The following is a 21570-nucleotide window of genomic DNA, read 5'->3' on the forward strand; positions in this document are numbered from 1 at the left end:
GCATACCCGGCGAGCTCTTTTATCAGACACCAGCCGGTTCCAGCCTTTGTTTCGCGGGATATTTCGAAAGTACGAGTATTGTACGGTTTGGAAAATTTGTAACCTTAGTCACAGTCGATTCTATCGTGATCTATAAACATAGGTAAAAATTATTAATCGATAAAAATGGCTACAACTTATTCAACGTTTATTAAGAATTGTCTCGTGTTATTATGTGTTGTAATTTTTGTGACATGCGTCACATGGGACTTCGACTGTCATATTAAACTGAGAAATATAAGTAAAATAGAAAGAAAGATTCATTGATTTCAATTCAGTTGATCGATATTATTTCCAGCATCAAATGAAACTGTTTATAATTTAGAAAATAAATCTCAAACGATATTTTTCTACAGGAACTTTCTTCGCCGTTTTAACATGTAAAATCGACTCGATAGATAATATTCATGACATCACGTATTCTTTAATGATGGGTAATGCCATAAAGATAAAGTACCACCCATTTTTTCCACTACAAACAATCAAACGTAACAACGCTTTTTGCGCGTGCCACGGTGATTTTCTTCGTTTAGAATCCCGTAGCCACGAGGCTGTGTCATTGGTATTCCTACGATTTGCGAAGGAAAAGGGAGCACAAAGCTTTTTGCTGTACTTAATAATCGTCGACAGCCAACCACCGTAACTCCAGCAGCTCGCGACCGTGGTCGTTGGCTCCGAATAAATTTCTCGTGAAACGTGAAATTCGATAAATCCTCTTTACCCGGTCGCCGCGAGAAATGAGATTCGATCGTGTGTTCGAAGAATCGTTTCGTCCCGACACGACGATTCGTTGCTGTTTTATACGTGGAATTAATATTTTCCATATCTACAGTAATAAATGTGCAGTGTGCGTGAACGATCAAAGGACTTTCGTTGAAAAATCCAATAAAATGTATTGTGCTTTACAGAAATCGAGACTTTCCGCGGTGTTGGTTGTTCTTTGTAATTTTTTATCGCGACGGATTTTCTACGCAGCGAGTGATTTACTGTGGTAAAGAATTTTTTGCTTTTCCGTGATTTCTCGCATGTAGGGATTTTTCCATGTTACTAGTGACTTCTTGGTAATTTCTTAGAAATTTCTTGTATGCAAAGTTACTCTTATCGGTAGTAAAAAATTATGACAAAGTAATGGCCAACATTATGATTTATAATTTTCTACCCCGATGGTCTTTTTTTTCAAGTTTCGAAGACTGACGGTTTTCTAAAACGAAATTAGATATTTTCTCACACGTTGTACACGTACCTTTCTTCGTAAGGTACACTCTTTAAAAGGTATTAACCCTTTGCACTCCGAATTTTATTTCAATTTCGTTAGCAGCAACTCCCAACGTTTTTAAGTGTTTTATTTGAACTTTACTTTAACTAAAAAATAAGACAGTTTAAATAAATTCACTTAAATACCAATTTTATTCACACTATTGTTGTATTTTGTAATTAATAAAAGTGTGATATATCTTGAAACAATTTCCAGGATGCAATCCTGGTTTTCTTTCGCACGTTTCACAAAAAAGGTGGGACTGAAGGAACGTCGAGTGGGACTCGACAAAGGAGCTCCTGAGATAAAAACTGATGTCGACTCGACATAGGAGTGCAAAGGATTAAAATATTTGTGTCTTAAGACGACTCATTTGAAAGATATTTCTCGTATCAGGAACAAGAAGAGACGCAGAGCAGCACGTGCGTATTTTGTACGAAATAAGAATAATATCCTTTTCAAATATTTCGCCAAATATTCACCAATTCTATATACATTTAATTATTATCATTATTTCACGTTTCATTATCTAGAATACTAATTATAATTTTCGAAACAGCATACCTGTACTGTTCAACGATTGGTAATGAAACTTGGGTATAATATCAGAGCAGGTCGGGAACCTGTAACAGAAAGAATTATCGCAAGGTCAATTAGTGCCCTGTCAAATTCTGATCAGAACGAGCCGTTCGATAAAAATTATATGTCTCCTCTTTTTTTTTTTCTTCTTTTTTCTCGACTAAAAGGATGCTAACGTGGAACAGTAAGATACGCGTTCCATTGTACCTACGAAAGACGGTTATCATTGATGCTATAGGATATTGAACGGCGCGCGAAACGAAAAGCTTAAACGAGACGATAACGAGAAACGGGAAACGAAATTTACCGGCAACGTGAAAATTACTAGGTATTTCCTCTTGGGAAACTTAAGAAGCTCTAGAGGCATTTCTCCAGAGGGAAGTTTCAGGAAATTGCTTTGGCTACGCCGTGCTACGCTGATAGGAATTAGTTCGATGCCGCTTTTCTAGGTTCATGGCTTCTTTCGCGCTTTATGCCATTATTCAACCATTATTCCACACACATGCGCCACTTTTAAGAAAATTTAATTCATAAAATTGAATAAGTACAGCGGAACTTCGCTTATTCTCGGCTCGTTTATACGAACCACATTTTGTTTAGCGTCAGTCACTATGAACTCATAAGTGAGCCTCCATTATCCGAATTACGTTGTTAGGGTGTGCTTTCGGTTATACGAACGCGTATTCTGAAGTTACACAGGGCCGTGTGTTTTGTCTAAATTGATATATAATTTAACAGAATTTCGATCGAAAATGTTGTTCAATTTCAGCTATACAAACATTGCTTGCTGTTGTTATCGGAATTAATAAGAGTAAGAGCAGCTAGTATGTAGTTATAATTAATAAATATATTTATTTTAAGGTAAAATAGCCCTTACATTTCAATGAAATAAAAAATAAAAACACTAGGAAAATGTGTTTTCAATTGAAATTTCTCCTATAATCGTCCAAAAGTATGAATTCGAAAGGGATAAATAAAATCCATTTAATAATGCATACTAATTTCAATTTTAGTCTTAACGTGTATATCTTATACGTAGAAACATTAGAATCGAAAATAAGAAAATAAGAAAATAAGAAAGAACGAAAATACCGAAGCAAAGGGAATATTTTCCAAATTAATTCTCATCGCACTGTGCTTCATTTTGTATCGCAAATTCTCTACAGTCGAACCTCGATGAAATTTCCCAAACCTATCTATTTCAAAGAAAACTTATTCTCCTAACAAATATTACTAATCAACGAAGCGCTAAATATCAGTTCGATCGATCAAAACCTCACATAAATACAACTCGTACAAAAAGCTCATCTATATCAACTGCATAGCATAAGAGAACATAATAATCTGTCGAGGACTTCCGCAACTTTTTCACGACCTACATTAGCCTCGAAATAACGTCATATCATTCCGAAACTTGATATCTCTTCTCGCGAGTCAGCTGTGTTAACCGCATTTCCGCTGGCAAGAAATGGCATTTAATTACTTCATCGTCGGTAAATTCGATGGAAATACAATTACGAATTCACCATCGTGAATATCTTCCTTCCCTGTGCGACTCGTTCCTTTTTCCTTCCAGTTTTCTTCGTCACGTTTTATTCACTGGTCCCGAAAAAATATATTTATTAATTGAACTGAATTATTATTTAGTAATTGTATTTCCATTAAAAATCATATGAATATTTCCATTGAATATGTACTCCATATATATATTTATATAGTGTCCGAATCCGACACGAGAAACTCGTTATCCACTCAGGTTGTTCGAGAGTGTCGTTTATTCGAGAGACTAATTTTATTAATTTCCAGAAGCGCGAAAAAGAGGAACAAGTTCCTCTTGGAAACGCCAGTGCATCTGGTCCCTTTTGAGGTTAACTTGCGGCTCCGCAAACGTCAGGAGAGCCATATATAAATTTCACCAACGATCCCTGTACAATGGGAGTTTGTTGTTAACGGAACGACGATAACTCAATGATATTCTCCGTTTGCTTTCGCGTAATCAAATACGGTGGTGCGCGGAGGTTTCAGGCCATTTGCGTTATTAGTATCTGCGATAATATTGAAATTTGTTTGGTAGACAATGTTTTCACCTGTCATTTCATGGACGATATTTAAAGATGATTTTCTCGTGGTTAATTTTTGGAAATGACCAGGCAGGTAAAAATAAACAATTCTCAATCTAAACTTTACTTTAAAGAGTATAAGAAAGAAATGAATAACATAAATTAGGTTTCCTAAAGTATTATAAACAGAGAAGTTGTCCAGTACTAAATGAATCTGTTAAGAAATTGTTAAAGACCGCGCAAAATTTGAATTATATTAAATCCACCTAAGAGTTTTGGAAAATGGTATAATATATTAGAATTGGTTTTAAGCGTTACATTTTAATTGCATTATACCTCGATGTACATCATAGTACCTCAGAATATCGTGTAAGAGAGCAAGCTCATGCTCAGAGAAAATGTAATACCAAACTTGATGCATTCGGTACACCAGTGTATTATAATGTATAATGCGAATCGAAGGAACAAGGTTCAAGATCATTCCACGGAGGCCTTCCTCGTATTCTTCGCTTACGTAACAGCAGATCATTCCATCATCATATCGTACCACCACCTGTATTTTATTACAACATATTACGCGAAGCTTTCAGGCTGAGAGACACGAACAAAGTTGGAACAAGTTCCTCTGGTTAAATTGTAAAACGCAATAACAAGAAAAAGAAGGAAGCAGGACGCGAGCCTAACATAAATTCCAACGTGCAACATCGTCAAGAACGGTCTCGCTACACCTCCTAGCATTCCAAAATTATTTCTCTGCGGTGCTCGGTGCACGGCCGACAAGAATAAAGAAAAGAAAACCTCGCTGAACGTCGTACGCGCGTATTTTCGCCGAGCATCTTCCGTCATAAATTTCCGTCACGCGGGGACGTTGCTATCGCGGAGGCCACGTTTCCTAAAGAGAGGAAAAGCATCAGGAAGGAAGAAAGGAAAAGAGAAAGGAAGGAGGCGTGTGGCCACTTTAATTTCGCGAGTGTTCACGGTGGCGCGGAAAATGTCCCCAATTTCGCGCGCGCCTCCGTGAAGACAAAGCAAGAAACAGGGAAAGCAAAGGAACAGGGACGAGAAAAGGGTTGACGGAGAAGAGGCTGGAAAAGAAGAAGTAGAGGCCGAGCAAAAATTCTCATTCTCTGTGAAAATATGGTGGAAACAAAGGGCGGCGACGGAGTTACAATTAGCGAAACAACGTGCAAGGAATGCCAGCCAGTCGGTGGTTTTGTTCGTGGCAAAGAAAAAAGAGAAAAGAAGATCGTAAAGTTTCGAGGGAGGATTTTGGTCGCAACGTATTCTTGAATTACTTCGAGCTGTTTCCTCTTCTGTTTCCTGCTTCCCTTTGATATTTCACATTCTTCTTCGCTCCCTTTCTTTGACTGTTTTTTTGACAAAGAGGGTGGGTGGGAGGGACGAGAGGAAATCCTCTGGGGAGTTCGGTTTATTTACCTTGACCGAACGCGATTGTTTGCTTCGCGATTCGGTACACTTTCATCTCGCTTGTATTTTGAACGCTGTTTCTGTCCGCCTGTTTCTATCGAAGATGGAATCTCCTGTGACTTGAGGAGCCTGGAGAATCGAGAAGGTTGCAAGGGTTTGGGAGATAAAATGTTTTTCGTATCGTTTGATGGAAATGGAACATGTAATTCTGGACGATATTTTTGGAGTAAATGTCTGTAATTTTTATTTAACCCTCGTTATTTGATTTTACTTTATTCTATTTAACTTTTCCTCTATATATATATATGATGAAAGTATTTATTTATAACAAGAGAAATAATGTTTGATCGTTGATCATTAAATATATATGTTGATTTATTGACCAAAGATCAGATATTCATATATAATATATAAAATTATAATCAGCTGGGAACCTCGATTAATATGTTTTTGCTGATTTTCTGATTTTAATGTTACTTTATGATTAAACAGAGAGAGAGAGAGAGAGATTTCATACTTACACATATATATAAAAAATCACGAGGATATTCTGATTATTTGTAATAGATAATTAAGCTTCTGATATTTGTATTAATAAACCTTATTAATCTTCCTTTTGAACGTAACTAACAACAATTACCCATACGACGAAATTTATTGCGCGTTATTCGTCAAATTGAAACTTTAGAAACGATTTTGGAAACATTTCATATACAGCAATTTAACATCATATAACGACGCTACTGTAATATTACACAGTTTACAACATCGTAGCATCTATTATATCGCGAATAATACTGTCGTGCAATATCGTGTAGGACATCAATCGCACTGCAACAATGGAAAAATAATTCCATCAATTCTCAAAGATTCAGAACCATCTAAAATACTCTAAAACCGTATAAGCCTCTAAAAACACATAGTAATCTTAATCCTGGATTGGCAGTTGCTTCATTGGACCACCACCCGTCACACTGGTTAAATTTTCGTACATTTGGAATTCTGCAAAAATTTGTTAAAGCACCTTCAAGCACGTAGCTTCGGCTCATAAAATTCAACTGGCCATAAAAGAAAGAAGAATCCTTTTGTTCGCAATTATTTTGCAATACAATAACTAATATCCTGCGCTCACGAAAAATCTAAAAAATCTAAAAAATTCTGCCATATAGACCGTAATCCACAAAAGTGATAAACAACAATTTAGGAAATCGAGAGGAAGAGAAAAAAATATAAATAACGGAATAATAAAAACGAATAAATCGCTAGTGTGGAGCGTGAAAATCGCGACACGCGTTTCGGGCGAGGCGTTAAAATCCAGCATGGAAAAAAAAAAGAAGCGAAATAGTAGATGGAAGAGAAGGGTGAAGAGAAGAGGGGAATAAAAGTCGTCAGAATAAATTGGAGGCAGTAAAATTAAGCGGCCGACGTAGCCGCTATGTCGTTCTTATTTTTGTTTATCGTTCTATTTACCGTTGTGTTAAATTCACCCGCTGTCTTGGCTGATATACGAGCCGAAACGGAGATGGCGGACGCTGGCGATGCATCGTGCACGGGCGCGCGAGAAAAGCGACGCTTAACGGGTGGTGCGTGAGCCGGACGGACGACAAATTAGCCAACTTTATTTCGATTTTGTTCGCTTCGCCGTTCTGTCACTCTTTTTCCTCTTTCTAATTAAAAAAAATCTTTTTTCTATTTTTTTCTCTTTTTGTCGAACGCGAATAAACGATCCCATAACGCGCTCGTTTGACACCGCTCCGCCCCCTTGACGATGGATTTTTCAAACGAACGGGCTTAATTAATTGAAAACGCCCCCTCGTTTTTGTCTCCGACCGATCGTTCAGCTTCGTTCATTGTCTCGACTGACACAACGGTTCGGTGCATTTTTAACGGGAGAATTGGCGCGTTGGAGAATTTTGAAGGACGCTTTTGTCGAATCAGTCGGATTTTTAATGCCCGACCGATCGATTTGCTTCATTTTGAAAAGAACAATGTTATAATCGAAAAATATGTCAGCCGAATTATTTAACGACGGTTTCAGCGACCGAGTATTTTCTGAAATATTCGCGATGGCTGTAATTTGTCGATTAATCGATACGGTGACTTAATTCGATTGTACGGGACTGCAAAATGAAACCTGTTTCAATGCACGAAGCATTAATTCGTTTTAAAAATACCCTACGATAGAAAGCCAGAAATTTGTATAAATTATTAATATTATTTCTTTAAAGAACTTAATTATATACATAAACTAAACATAAATTTAAATGTAAATTGTATTTGAAGATAATTCAATATTACTTCTGGAGAGAATATCTGCAAGAAATAAAATCCCAAGTCCGTCATTTTGACGGGTTTGTAGGTTCTACCGTTGAGAATCTTCAACCACAAAACTTGGAAACTTTTTTATCGAACCATACAATCTGATCAATCATAATATACATACATACACGTACACATAGCTATTTTTTCATAAATCAATTTCATACCCCTATGAAACAAGTATCGCGCGAATACGACAATATGAACACGACTTCTTTATCTGTCGCAACAAACCCGAAATGCTTCCAAAAGTAATGCGTGCAGATCGATTGGCGTACAAAATTCGGAGGAAAATAACACGCAAATGCAAGAGAACGCAAGGAAATTTAATTGAACAAATAATAACTGTGTGACGCGCGCGGCGAACAAAAATTGCAGCCGAAATTCCAGTGAAAATAGAAATTTTTCATGGTTTTAAGTTAATACCATTCGAACGATAAAAGCTGCCAGGAGGGAAATCTGCTTACCGTGTGTTGGCAACTTCTTTCAACCTGTACGCGGCAAGATTAATGTCGAGTTCTGGCAAAATAAAATGAATCACTTTTAATTTGTCGACATCCCTCGACATTCTGCCCCCTCTGGCAGCGCACGCCATCCCGTTTAACCCGATGTTTGCATATGCAGTGTCGCGGACAAACCCTCTCGAACCTCGCGGCGACTTTTACCCAACTCGTATATCAACCACGATTCCGGTTACAACCCTGGTGTTTCTTGCGCTGGCGAGTTTACTGGCCGTGCGTACGTTGCGAGTATTTATCGAACGATATAAAAGAGCAATGCCTCTGGTGGCAGGGTTGTCGCCAAAGGTGCGTAAGTCTGTGTTGTTGTAAATCTTTGCATACGACGAGTTGTACCACCATTCTGTTACTCGTTCCAGGAAAATACGAATTATTTCTTGTATCTGAAAATACCTAAAGAATTTCTTCCAATACCAATAGCGATAAAAATTCTATTAAAAAGAAATATATGTGCTACTCTATGGAAAAGATATTACCTACAATCTAATACCTAAGCAAAATCTAATAAAAGAAAATTCGAATAATCCGTTGCTCGTTACTCTTGTCCAAAATCCCGCGTATTTCTAGTTTCCTAAAGAAACTACATCAAAGAGTCAGGGGGAAAATATTCCGAGCACTCGAACGCGCTTCAATCACGCAACGTTTACGATCATTCGCCACTTAACTAACCCCGTACAATACAAGGGAAGAACCCCTTAAACTTAAAGTACGAAACGTCCAATTAATACTAAGAAACAAGTGAAATGCAATTTCAAGAATTACAATGGTGCTAAAATTTCATCGAAATTGTTTGTTCGACCAGCCCCCGGTTAGCAGGTCCCCAATTAAAATTGCATAATCTAATACCTAGGCCCAACCTAAGCACAATCCAATAAAAGAAAATTCGAATAATCAATTGCTCGTTACTCGTGTCCAGAATCCCGCGTATTTCTAATTTCCTAAAGAAACTACATCAAAGAGTCAGGGGAAAATATTCCGAGCACTCGAATGCGCTTCAATCACGCAACGTTTACGATCATTCGCCACTTAACTAACCCCGTACAATACAAGGGAAGAACCCCTTAAACTTAAAGTACGAAACGTCCAATTAATACTAAGAAACAAGTGAAATGCAATTTCAAGAATTACAATGGTGCTAAAATTTCATCGAAATTGTTTGTTCGACCAGCCCCCGGTTAGCAGGTCCCCAATTAAAATTGCATAATCTAATACCTAGGCCCAACCTAAGCACAATCCAATAAAAGAAAATTCGAATAATCAATTGCTCGTTACTCGTGTCCAGAATCCCGCGTATTTCTAATTTCCTAAAGAAACTACATCAAAGAGTCAGGGGAAAATATTCCGAGCACTCGAATGCGCTTCAATCACGCAACGTTTACGATCATTCGCCACTTAACTAACCCCGTACAATACAAGGGAAGAACCCCTTAAACTTAAAGTACGAAACGTCCAATTAATACTAAGAAACAAGTGAAATGCAATTTCAAGAATTACAATGGTGCTAAAATTTCATCGAAATGGTTTGTTCGACCAGCATGGAAACCTCCGGTTGGCAGGTCTCCAATTAAAATTGCATAATTTAACGCGGCGGAACGAGGTCAATAATAAAAACTGGGAACGATAACGAACAAACAGTTGGTTTAAAAAACGGTTGCAGGGGGCAAGGCAAGCATCGGGAATCGAGCGCTTTATACATACCACGTGTAGGCATTTAATCACACTTCCGGTGGTGCGCTCCAGCTCTATATATATAGCCACCACCCTATTTTCCAGCTCGTACATCAGCCAGAGGAGCGCCCCTTTTTCTACATTTGCAGCGTCAGGTACACACGTGTACCTACGTGCCATCGCGTTGAATATGCGATGAGAGAACGCGCGCCAACCAACCCCTACGCAAACGCGTTTTTCATCCCCCCGACCTATCCACGCGCTTTTTTACCCGGCCTGCTTCACCTCTTCCACTGGCTCGCGACCACGAGGTCTGGACTGTGTCTTGTGGAACCAGGTGAACCCTCCAGATAGACCGGGCCAAGAATATGCAGCTACAAAGGTTGTAACTGGTGATTCGATTTTGATTATTTTATAGGAATTTTTATCGCGCTATACCTGACAAAGGTTGGAAAGAAGGGGATGTAAAGTTTATGTGGGAATAAAATTTCGATTAGAGTAGACCGAAGATTTTTATACAACTTTTACGAACATTAGCGAAACAACGAGACTACGCAAAGATTTATATCTATTCTGTTCCATAAAACATTGTAACAACTACTTCGCTTTCGATATTTCTTACAGTCTTGTATGTTACGTGCATTTTCTATATTCTAGAGCTTTCCAACTTTTCATAGATGCACCATGTATATTAAACGATAAAAGTTTGACACAGAACGGCGTAGTACGTTTTAATGAATTTCATTCGGAGACCAATTGAACATATTCTAGCATTCCCTTTTTCGCTACTTAAAAATTTCTTTTACATGTAGTCATGGTTGTATGATGAGATAATTGGTGACAAAATAAAAGCATTTCCGATCGATAGATGCAATAGAACGAATTTTTGCTTCGTAAAACGGTCACGTACATTATATAATTCTTCTATACTTAAATCCGCTATTACGTTTGAAAATCTGGAAAAATATGAAAAAAGCCTTCTTCTGAAAATATTCTGTATGATGCCGCCAGCAGCTTCTACCGGATCAAATTAATCCGAATCCTACATTCATGAACGAGTGAAATGTTTGAAGTTCCTCGTTCTACCATCGTATGACCAGTGAATCGAAATTTTCACGACTCGGAAACGAGAGGTTCCAACCGGAGCAAGGAATTCCGTTGGTGGCCAGTCACTTCCAGAGCTACGGAAACGCGATCGAATTTCTTGCTCCGGGCAGGAAACGAAACGAAACGACGCGACACGGTGAATTAAAAGCTGGTATCAGGAGGAAAGCTTCTTTTCGGCCACCATTTGCGGTAATACGAATTTATGGCGCGCCTTCCAATGGCATTTCGTGTTTCGTCTTTATCGACGCGCTACTTTCAACGTTTCGCGTCCCAGCAACGTTGCGCGACAAGTATATTCTTATTTATTTTAGTTGTGGTGATAATAAAATGTGCAGCACGAGATATAAAAGAGGGTAGTAGCTTTATATGTTTTGGAATTATTTGTCTGCATCGTGAAATTAATTCTACGTGCGATGGAATTTAATTAGAAAATAGTTGAAATAATTGGAAAGTTGGTACCAATGAATTTTATGTTAAAGGTAAAGCAGAGAATGGAAAATTAATTAGTACTTCTCACATTGGTCGTAATTAATTTTTAGAAATATGTAATAATATTTACAAGTAACTTGTAAATTATTAACATTTAATAATGTCTAATCTTCAAAACAGTGTGAAGATAATTCAATTTTGTGACGTCCAAGTTTTATAGTTATACATATTGTCATTTAAATTCCATGGAAAACAACATTAAATGATCTATGAAATTAAATATTATCTCTTCACAATTTCAATTCGGTTTCTGTTTGATATGTTAATAAATGTATTCGATTAAACTTTTACCATAAAAGTACGATGTGATATTAAATATTTGATTTGAATAAATTATAACATTGTATATTTTTAACATTCCATTCTATGGGAAATTCGATAATATTCGTGACGAATTCTAATATATTATCGATGATATTTGCAAAATACGTAAATGGATTATTCGATTTAATTCAGTTTCGTAAACGTCGATTTTAATATTGATTATTTAATGCAGCCCAATTTGGGCCATCTCGTTAAGAGATTCGCTGCCAAAGTATCAATAATTAAATTACCTGAATAAAATAATACCAATTAAGCAAACACATGGAATATCGATATTAAATTGGACGTTTACAATACTCTAAATAAATTATCGGACCAACGAATGAAATTTTCAAAACCCTTCTGCAACTGAACCTTAACCGTATCTAGATTAACGTTAAATAGGATTATTTGGTCAACTTCATTTCGTTTCCTGTACTTCATCGCTTCAGGTAAAATACAGAACAATACTAAACATTCTTACGGAATCAAATTTACTAACTGCGAATTACCAATATTTGCGTATTTATGGAAAGATTAAAAATAAAAAGTATTTAAAAAACATATATGTAATATTCGAAAATAAGTAAAATGAAAAACGAAGAATAAAAGAATGTTAAAATATGAAAATTGTAAAAACAAATACGCTTTACAATATTTAATAAATAAAACAAGCTCCTAATTTCTTTACACACGTATGTAATTCCTTTAATTATATTCATAAAAATCCGCAGCATATAGTGCATTGTTATAATACTATCTTCAATAATATTTCATAATCATGATTTAAAATAAATACTCGTAAATAAAAAAAGTTGTACTCACAACAAAAACCAACGCAATAGATTCTCTATATTCTACACTTTCTAACCCCAGATTCCTATCGTAACTTTCAATATCTGCCACCTAAAATAAATCAAAACTTCCGCTTGCACTATGGAAAACTGTACCTATAACGTAAACCGATAATTAGATTCTCCACCTTAAATTATTCGTCTATCATAACTCTTGACGAGCAAACCTTGCGACTGAAAATAATTTAAAATTTCCTCTATCCACCGGACAGAATAATGCTTTAATTATAGAAAGCAGTGAAATGAACCTCAACCAAGTAAATTCAAATTAAACGAGTCTTCCTCGAGTTCCAACGAACCCTTGTAAAGTAAATATATCCAGCAGGAAGCCATCGAAGTGAAAGAAAAATGCTCTTGATCTCAGAAAATAGAAATTCTCTCCCATGATACTAGAAGAACGAGAGAAAGAAACAGAAAGAAGATGAACCAACGGATATGTTGCTGCAGAAGTTGCCCATTCGAGGCCAGAGGATAGCACAGAGTAAATTCCCTAAAGCAAAAATCATGCGCCTCACGGGTTGCTTGTTACGTGTCGAAATATTGCAACGTGGTATCGAAACGGCCGCAATGCGTCGGGTTCGACACTATCCCAGATGGAGAACCCGGATGGCGTGACAAATGGCCGCGAACGTTCTGGAGCACGAGGCCGCTAGTATAGCAACAACAAGAAAAACGAGAAACATTGAAAATCCATTTTGGTATTGAAAATGAGTGTTGTATGATCACTGATAAATATTAATTCCAATGGCTCTATTTCCCTCTGTACCCGTTCGAATTTCTCTGCGAGGCATTTTCCATCCTTTCTGTTGACTTTCCAAATCTTTATCCAGGTATTTCGATTTCTCCAACTTTACTCGAGCATTTTTATCTCTTAAATTAAATTTTTCTTCATACATTGATGGAGATAAATATACTTTATTTTGCGATAAAAGACGATTAAAATTTATTTTTCGTAAGATTCGTAGATCAATTTATAAAACGTGGCTTAAATTCGCCAGAATCAATGGATGTTCTGTATACGCCAAAGTCATGTACGTTAACTAGGTATCTTTTGATTTCCTTCATTTTCTTCTTTTCTCGGTCTTTTATACCTTTCAATTATCGTTAGAATTTACATGGAATATAAACAGTTTATATTCTCCTATACTGTTTCTACTTGAAAATATCTATTACATTATACATGGATTAAATACAAGGAAGGGCAATTAAAATTGAAAGCGAGTGGTAAAAATAGTTCATTGTGTCTTTATCTCTCATAAAATAGAGGAAACATACAATATAATATTCTCTTTTGAGGACGTGGCTTTGTGCCCGATGCTTTTAGCTTCAGCTATAAATTCAATTTCGTGATGTACATTAAGAAAAGACACCAAAGAGAATAATTAAAATAACGTGATGTAATCCTAAAACGTCTGCTAATATCAATACACAATTGTTAACACTTAAAAGTCGAGAATTTCCATTGTAAAGATCTACTTTATTAACTTACATATATTATATTAAGACGAAGACATTTGGCAACAGGTATTTCAATCTCTGTAAGGCTCCACCGTAGAACTGGCGGATAATTAGTCCGCTTAAAGTCACTAAACTCACCTGTTCACGCAGAATCAATTTTCAAATAATTATTTATAACTGACACATTGTCTATTTCCCCATCAGTATCTGTTATACTAATTAGTAGATGTACAGTTGTACATAACTGTCAAAGATAAGATCAAAGATACGATAAAGATGAAATTAAAGAGTGTTTTTAAATAAATTCCATATACGCCACCCTTTCATAAAAATATGCAAAAACATTCGTGCGAATGAAATGTGAAACTAATTTTCGATCAACACTACACGCTGTAAACTATACATTGTCATGCGAGACTCGAATCAGCCCCATAACTTAATGATTCTAATCGGCCGGAAAACGACTATAATTACAGCGAACCCCATCGAATCCGGGAAACACGCGCGTAACTCGATAATTAGATGAAGGCGCACGGAACTCGAACGCGACTGCACACGTCTACGCTTTGGACCCACGTTGACGCGCACAACCCGATTTTGTTGGAGGAAAAATCGGATAACGAGGAAATTTCCGGGCAACGACTTTCCACGACGAGAAAGAGACTCGCGAGGGTTTTATTTCGCTCGGCTATCGACAAACCATAAACGATTACGCGCACGCAAGCTCGCGGCGGTCGTCGTCTATGCGCGAGATTTCGATGCACCGCTACTACCCAGAGATCGATGAAATAACGTGCCTCTGTAACTTGTTAAAACGCGGTTATTGCGGGAGATTCGTTATGGATCCACGGCGTTCGTTCTCTCTTTCAACATCGTTTAACACCGCGAATTACGCCCGAGACACAGCAGTTCACGAAGGTACTCGGAACACTTGTAAACTTTCTCCTCTACGCATATATTGTATTACGCGTGTTACATAAAACATTTTGAAATTTCAAAGTGCCGAGGTGCTGTGATGAGATCCGATTATGATATTGGCAAATATCCAAATTACGATATCAGCAAAGTTTCAAACGAATCTGAATTATACACATACGTATGTTGTTCAATTTTGTTATATGATTTCGATACGACAGATAATCGACTGTTTAAATACTTCCGTGATCTCTGTGAAACGTATACTTGTATTAGATATAAAGACAAATATATTTGAATTTTCTTTTTTACAAATGATACGCATATAATTATGGAAAAACGAGATAAATAAATTATCCCTTCGTTAGATAAATTTTAGGAAATAACGCGCTCATGTGGTTCTTTTAACAAAAAGGCGAATAAACTTATTACTCGATTTAATTGTCTTCTACCGTCTTAGAGTTATAGCTTGTCCCAGTGACGATGCTTGACACATTGTTACATGTACATAAATTACTAGATATTTAGTAGCCATTATAAATCTACGGAAATGTCTAGATACTTGCGAGTGATAGTATACGTATAACAGAGATTTTGAGAATTTCGCCTGACCTCGTAAAGATAGAATGGATATGGTGGTTTCCGAGGCGTGTTACACGCGCGGGGATGGCTATACACTCGTGTTTGAATATTGCATACGTCGCTCGATACAGCGACGGCGACGTTACGTAACGTGGGAAACAACAGGCAGAGATCGTATACCCGGTGTGTGTTTTTCGCGATGCGTTTCGAGTGTTGGGGCGTGAGTGGAAAGCAGAATGTGGGTTATTGTCGTCTGAATGGAAATCGATTTGTTGAGCCTGCAGTTGTGAACGGTTGATGCGTTTCTTCTGCTTCTGTTTTTTCATCTATGCGCTAGATGTTTCTCTTTTTCGGCCAGTTTTGTTCTCTTTTCGATTTTGGAGGGGGAACAGCGGCGATTGTTCCGGAGTAACTCTTTCATATTGCATGTTTTTTAATGTTTCTTGTGACCTTTCCTTTTCCATTCATTGGCATACACTTCTTTGTTTTTAACTATAATTATATAGAACAAATTTTTCATTCAATTTCAGCCTTTTGACGATTAATATCAAACTCAATTGTTATAACATTTGCTTCCAGCTTAGATCTCTCCTTCCCTTTCTCATTTCGTTTTCTATTTTTATTTCTTCCAACTCCTTAAATTTTACATTTCTATATTGTATTGACTCTTTCGGGAATCGATTTACTTTCGAATCGAATTACTTATTTACAGTTCTCGTTTTATCCATTTTTAGTATCAATGTGTTTAACTAATTTGGTCTATTAGTTGCACGTGGAATTCAGAAAATTGAGAGCGTAGACCATAGTGGTGGAAGTCCGAGTATCTAAGCCATTCTCGCTACTGGTTCCTCGGTACTCCTAGTCTTCTACTTTACTACTAGCGAGAGAAGACCTATTTAAGAACTGTACTTCTACATGCGGTTTGACTACTTCTTTTTGCGTTACTATTCATTTCCCATATTTTTAGATAATACTTTTTCTGTTGATATTTTATTATTTATTACTCAGTCGTTGTACTTAACGTATTTTTTTTAAAGACATCTACATTTTCTACAATTTTATACGTGCGTAATTCTCAAGGCATAGTCGCTCTATTAACGTGTAATAGCAGCTGTTCTTTTCCTACAGGGAACTTTTGCGAATAACGCGAGACATTGTCTTTTATAGTCACGTTATTACGCTCCCTTATGGAGCCTTTTCTGAAGCTACAGAAATCTGCAAAGAGCCAGAGGTAGAAAACAGGCGAAAACATGAAAGCTTACCATATGAGAGAAACCAAGCAAGGAGAGAATATTTAGAAATCCATGTAAACCGGGAGAAAACATTTTTTAACTATATAATTTTCGGTCAATTTAATTTTCCCACTGCGAAGATACAAGAACTGATTACAACTTTACATCCAACATTTTGGTATTCAAACAGAAATTCTTTACGCGAGTTATTGGGTGACAATTTAAAGGACTTTAAAAAAGATTCCAAAGACAATTAACATTTAACATTTAAAGAAAATTCGTCAGAGAAGATAATCGAAGAGACTTCGAAAAATTCCAAAGATTACTTTATTCGCAATTTTTTAACATTCGAACATAACTTCTTACCTAACTCTTCCACATCCGAACGTACCTTTAGACCTAATCTTTCAACGTTCGAGAAAAATCTTCACGAGAAGCAACCCAAGATTTCCAAGTGAAACGAACATCAAATAAAATGTCATATCTCACTTTTAAACATTTAAACAAAATTTTCCATACAAAACAATCCCCCCTCCCCAAAATCCAAAGACACGAAACCAGTAATTTACTTTACGACATGAAGATATGAGAAAAATAACGAGAGATAAAAGGAAGCCTATGGCCCATCGATTTCCCTCGAAAAAAGAACACGCGTAAACAAAAGAAACCATTCTTTAACGATCGATCTCTCGATTCCAGAAACCAGAATGTCTCTCTGCCTCTTATCTCGGAAAAGGGAGGAAGAAGAGCGTTTGAACGAATGTCGGCTCGCGCATGGGATGAAAAGCGTGTGTTGCGATTTCGAGGATCGAATTCCTCGACGAGTTGCGAGTGGAACGCCTCCCCTTTGCTCTCGTACAATTTCGAGGACTCTTCTAGGCGAACGTACGAGGAAAACTCGTGGAATTTTGAGGGGAAGACACGTGCTACGTGTATCCCAACCTATACATCCACGCGTACATCCAGTCTCTGTCTTTGTGCTTCTCAGACGAATTGCGGAATGTTCAATGATCACGCTAATGGATTACGGTTAGCTTGATTTTAATCGAACCCCAGTGTACACCGAGACTCGGGCTTCAACCATTTAGATATTGCGTCCTGGATAAGGAACTAGGATAAAGGACCAGGTAATTGGTAACAGTGGCTCAGCCATGTTTCGTGATGTGTTTAATTTTGCAGAAGCAGAAATAATTGAGTGGAAGTGTCAAATACGGGTCTGAAGCACATGTAGCGGACTTTGGGAAAAAGGTTTTTAAATTGCAAATAGCTATGATGTTTCCTTCGTTCAAGATTAGGTCGCTTTCCAACGAAATATTGCACTTCGTAAACCTATCGCTTATTTTTAAAGGCTTGTGTTTTTGGATTTTTTACAGATCGTTCTTCCATTTACCTACGTTATATTAAAATATTTTAATTGACGCGTTAAAACCAATTAAGTTCAAAACTCAATTCGAATATATATGGTTTCCATATACCCAATATTTGTGGTTCTTCGAATTTTTGAACAAAATATACTAGTAGAGACAAGATCGAAACTCGAAGAACTATAAATATGTCGTCTAATAATTTATAATAGATAATATAATTTAGAATTAACTAATTCAAATACCACAGAACTACTGCTCCAACTAATCTCCTCTCTAAGAGGATAATGTTCATCATCGGAAGGATCTAGCTGAAACTTCTATACTTCTGCCTCTCGCAGCTGTCAAACATCAAACGAAAAACAGAAGATTTTCCGTAGAATTTTCCCAAACGCAACCTAGTGCTTCTAGAGGAACACGGTAATACTCACTTTCGCCCTGATCGGGCTAATGGATTTCAGCTTCGATAATCTTAATCAAGTAAGCCTGGAGCAGCCATCGAATGTACGCGAGTGATATTAAGGTCTTAATATTTGAAATCAAACTTCCGGACTTATAAGGTCGCTCGACTAGCACCATCCCCTAGCAGCCAGTCAACCTTTTAAACATTAAGTTGCGAGAAAGCAGATACGTCTCGCCGTAGAAAGAGAAGGAGAGATGATGCCAACGAAATCTTGAGATTTCTTAGCGAAAGTTGCACTAGCTGCTGGAAGGATGTAGTTTTAGTTCCGAACTGCTGCTTCGCGTCCTAACAACCAACGTTTCCGCTGATATTCCGGACGAATTCGTTGACAATTTCTGTTTTACCGTTGTTCGTAATCCCTTCTCCAGTTCGCTTTATCCATGTCCTCCTGTAGATGTGTTACTTTCACTGTACTAGTTTCTACTTATTCCTGGCGTTCGTTCTTCTTTTCGGAATTGAGAACAATTAACGTGGAATGGGGGAACAACCCTCGTGATTCCACCCTTCGAGTCGTAGATCAGGCGATTAACGCGGGTACCGTAGATCCTTGTTCGGAGGTTTCGGTTTGGAGGATACAGATAACGCGTTCCAATTTTTACGACCGGTTTTAATACCTTTAATCATATAATATGTGATTAACGCGGTTTTTAATGGCAGAAGAATTAAAATCCTCAGATTTCACGAGATACTAAAATAATTCTTTCTCGGGATAATCGGAAAGGAATGGCGATTGCTGTACGTTCCTTGGATTTTAGGAAGTATATTTTGTATAATAATATAATTTCCGATTTACGCGTTCTTTAGCGGAAAAGAAATCAGAATTCTCGCATTTCAATGATATGATCCTTTCGAAATATTAAAAATACTGTTTTTGAATAATTAACGAAGAGTGGATGTTGCTATGCATTCCTGAAGTTTTACGGGACATTTTTGGCAGAATCGTATAATTTGTGATTAATGGGTTCTTTAATGAGAAAGATCACATATCTTAAATCTTGGTAAAACTATTGTGACAATTATTTATTTGCGAAATAATTATTTGCAGGGTCTCTTTCAAAATCACAGCTTCTTGAAATATCGACAAACTTGCACAGTCGATATTCCCGACGAGCAACCGAGCTTGCAGCTGCGTTTCGCACGCTCGTGAATTTTCAATTCCATTGTGCGCTGGCCGTTGTTTAAATTGGCCTGGTTGCTCTTTGATGTAAATTTGACGCCAGCGAAACACCCAGAGGAATTCATACCTACCCTGTGCAATTGTATTCGCAACCACCCTGCTTCGAATCCTGCTGTACACCACTTCTTGTAATGTAGCTTCAACTCCTTGTAATGTAGCTGTGTAATCTCAAATGTTCTCAAAATGTTCCACAATTTGTTAAGACAATGAAAATTTTGGATACACGTCCCTAATAATTTATTTAATTTCTGATAGAAACAGTGTCCGATGTAATTTGCGTAATATTAGAATTGAAATTATTATTTACTGATAATTGCGATTTTTGCCATTAACAGATTATGCTTTGCTAAAAATTCTTATCAAACCAGAGAATGCATAATAATCGCCATTTTCCTCTGACTATCTAGAATCTACAGAGATTTTATTTTAAAACCTATACGTTTGATAGCTCGCTCGAATCTCAGACTATAGGCTTAAACAAGTCTGGGTTTGACCATATTTTGCATCAAACTTTACAAATATAGTATAAGAAAAGATGTAAAATGTAAAAAGAAAGTACTAGCAATTTTTCCCTATATCGAATTAATTCTTGAAAATACGACGATTAGAAGCTTGTATTATTTCAAACGTAATTATTTCGTACGAAATTTTTCAGAAATATGATCCGAGAGAAAATTTACTGTGTAAATTGCTGGTAAAATTTTAATTCTTAAAAGCGTAAATTTTCCAGGAGAATTAATTATCCGCTTGCATTCGCAGGAACAAACAAGGATTTCTCGTGTTTGAGCGATAAAACGTTTCCTTAACCGGCAGTATTTTGATTATACGAACGTTATCTATAATTCCGATTCATACGGCCGGTAAGGTTTAATTTCGGACAGACGGGGAATGGGATTCTTAATCAAGCCTCCGAAAATCCCTTTTCTGTTCGCGGAAGCCGCTTCCTTCCAGACTAGTCTATCATCAGATATTGGCCTCGCAGCTCTAGGCCAAATTTTAATGAGAAAACTTAATGAGCGTTCCGTGTTCTGACACGCATTTCCCAGTCTGATTATGCATCCAGAGTGGCCGGAGCAACGAATGAGAGATAGAACGATGGACGATGGAACGGGTAGTCCCTTTGTGTTCATTACAGAGGGCGGATCCGGAAACTACGTTTGATCCTGTGATTTCCTGATCTACAGGATGGTTTATGACATTCCGACTGCATTTTTGCGAAACTGAGAGACTGAGATCCAGATATTATGATAAAGGTAAGTATTAAATAGAAATTATTATTATTATTAAATTAAATAAAAAAGAATGAAATAATTGAGACGATTGAAATTTATTGATTATATTGGACAACTACGGATGGTATCATTTCTGGTATTTATTTTTATATTGATTAAGTGACAATATAATGATAGAATAAGTTATGATATAATATTGAGGAACGAACTGTGCTTAGGACAGAAAATATTGGAACGTTCGATGAACAACGTCCAGTTCACGTGAAATTACAAGAAGAATTTTTATCTGATCTTTTCTAGGAATATATTTTACACGTTTTAATCACTTTCAGGATAGGAAAGATTGGCACGTTTAATGAACAACGTTTAGGTCACGTCAAATTACTAGAAGAATTTTTGGAATTTTTCGTAGGAACATATATTAAACTCTTTAATCATCTTCGTCCTGCTTCTATGCTATACATATTTAAACATATTTCGGGCAGGAATTTCAATGAACGTACATCATATTCGTAGTTGAAGAAAACA

At 36.8% G+C, this 21570-nt stretch overlaps 1 protein-coding gene across 2 annotated transcripts in view; it reads right to left on the reverse strand.

Moving 5' to 3' along the window:
* The window catches only part of LOC117232120 (prolyl 4-hydroxylase subunit alpha-1), a 222372-nt gene that overhangs the window by 181353 nt on the left and 19449 nt on the right, over nt 1-21570 (reverse strand). Inside the window, exon 2 of one of the 2 annotated variants that reach the window (XM_033491285.1) lies at nt 1859-1917. The exons of the other annotated variant lie outside the window; for it this stretch is intronic. The gene's annotated coding sequence lies outside the window, so the exon portion shown is untranslated. The remainder of the gene's footprint in view (nt 1-1858; nt 1918-21570) is intronic. 2 annotated transcript variants of the gene reach the window in all.

This window comes from Bombus vosnesenskii, unplaced genomic scaffold, assembly GCF_011952255.1.
Source record: "Bombus vosnesenskii isolate JDL3184/JDL3185 unplaced genomic scaffold, Bvos_JDL3184-5_v1.1 scf7180000013285, whole genome shotgun sequence".
Taxonomy (NCBI): domain Eukaryota; kingdom Metazoa; phylum Arthropoda; class Insecta; order Hymenoptera; family Apidae; genus Bombus; species Bombus vosnesenskii.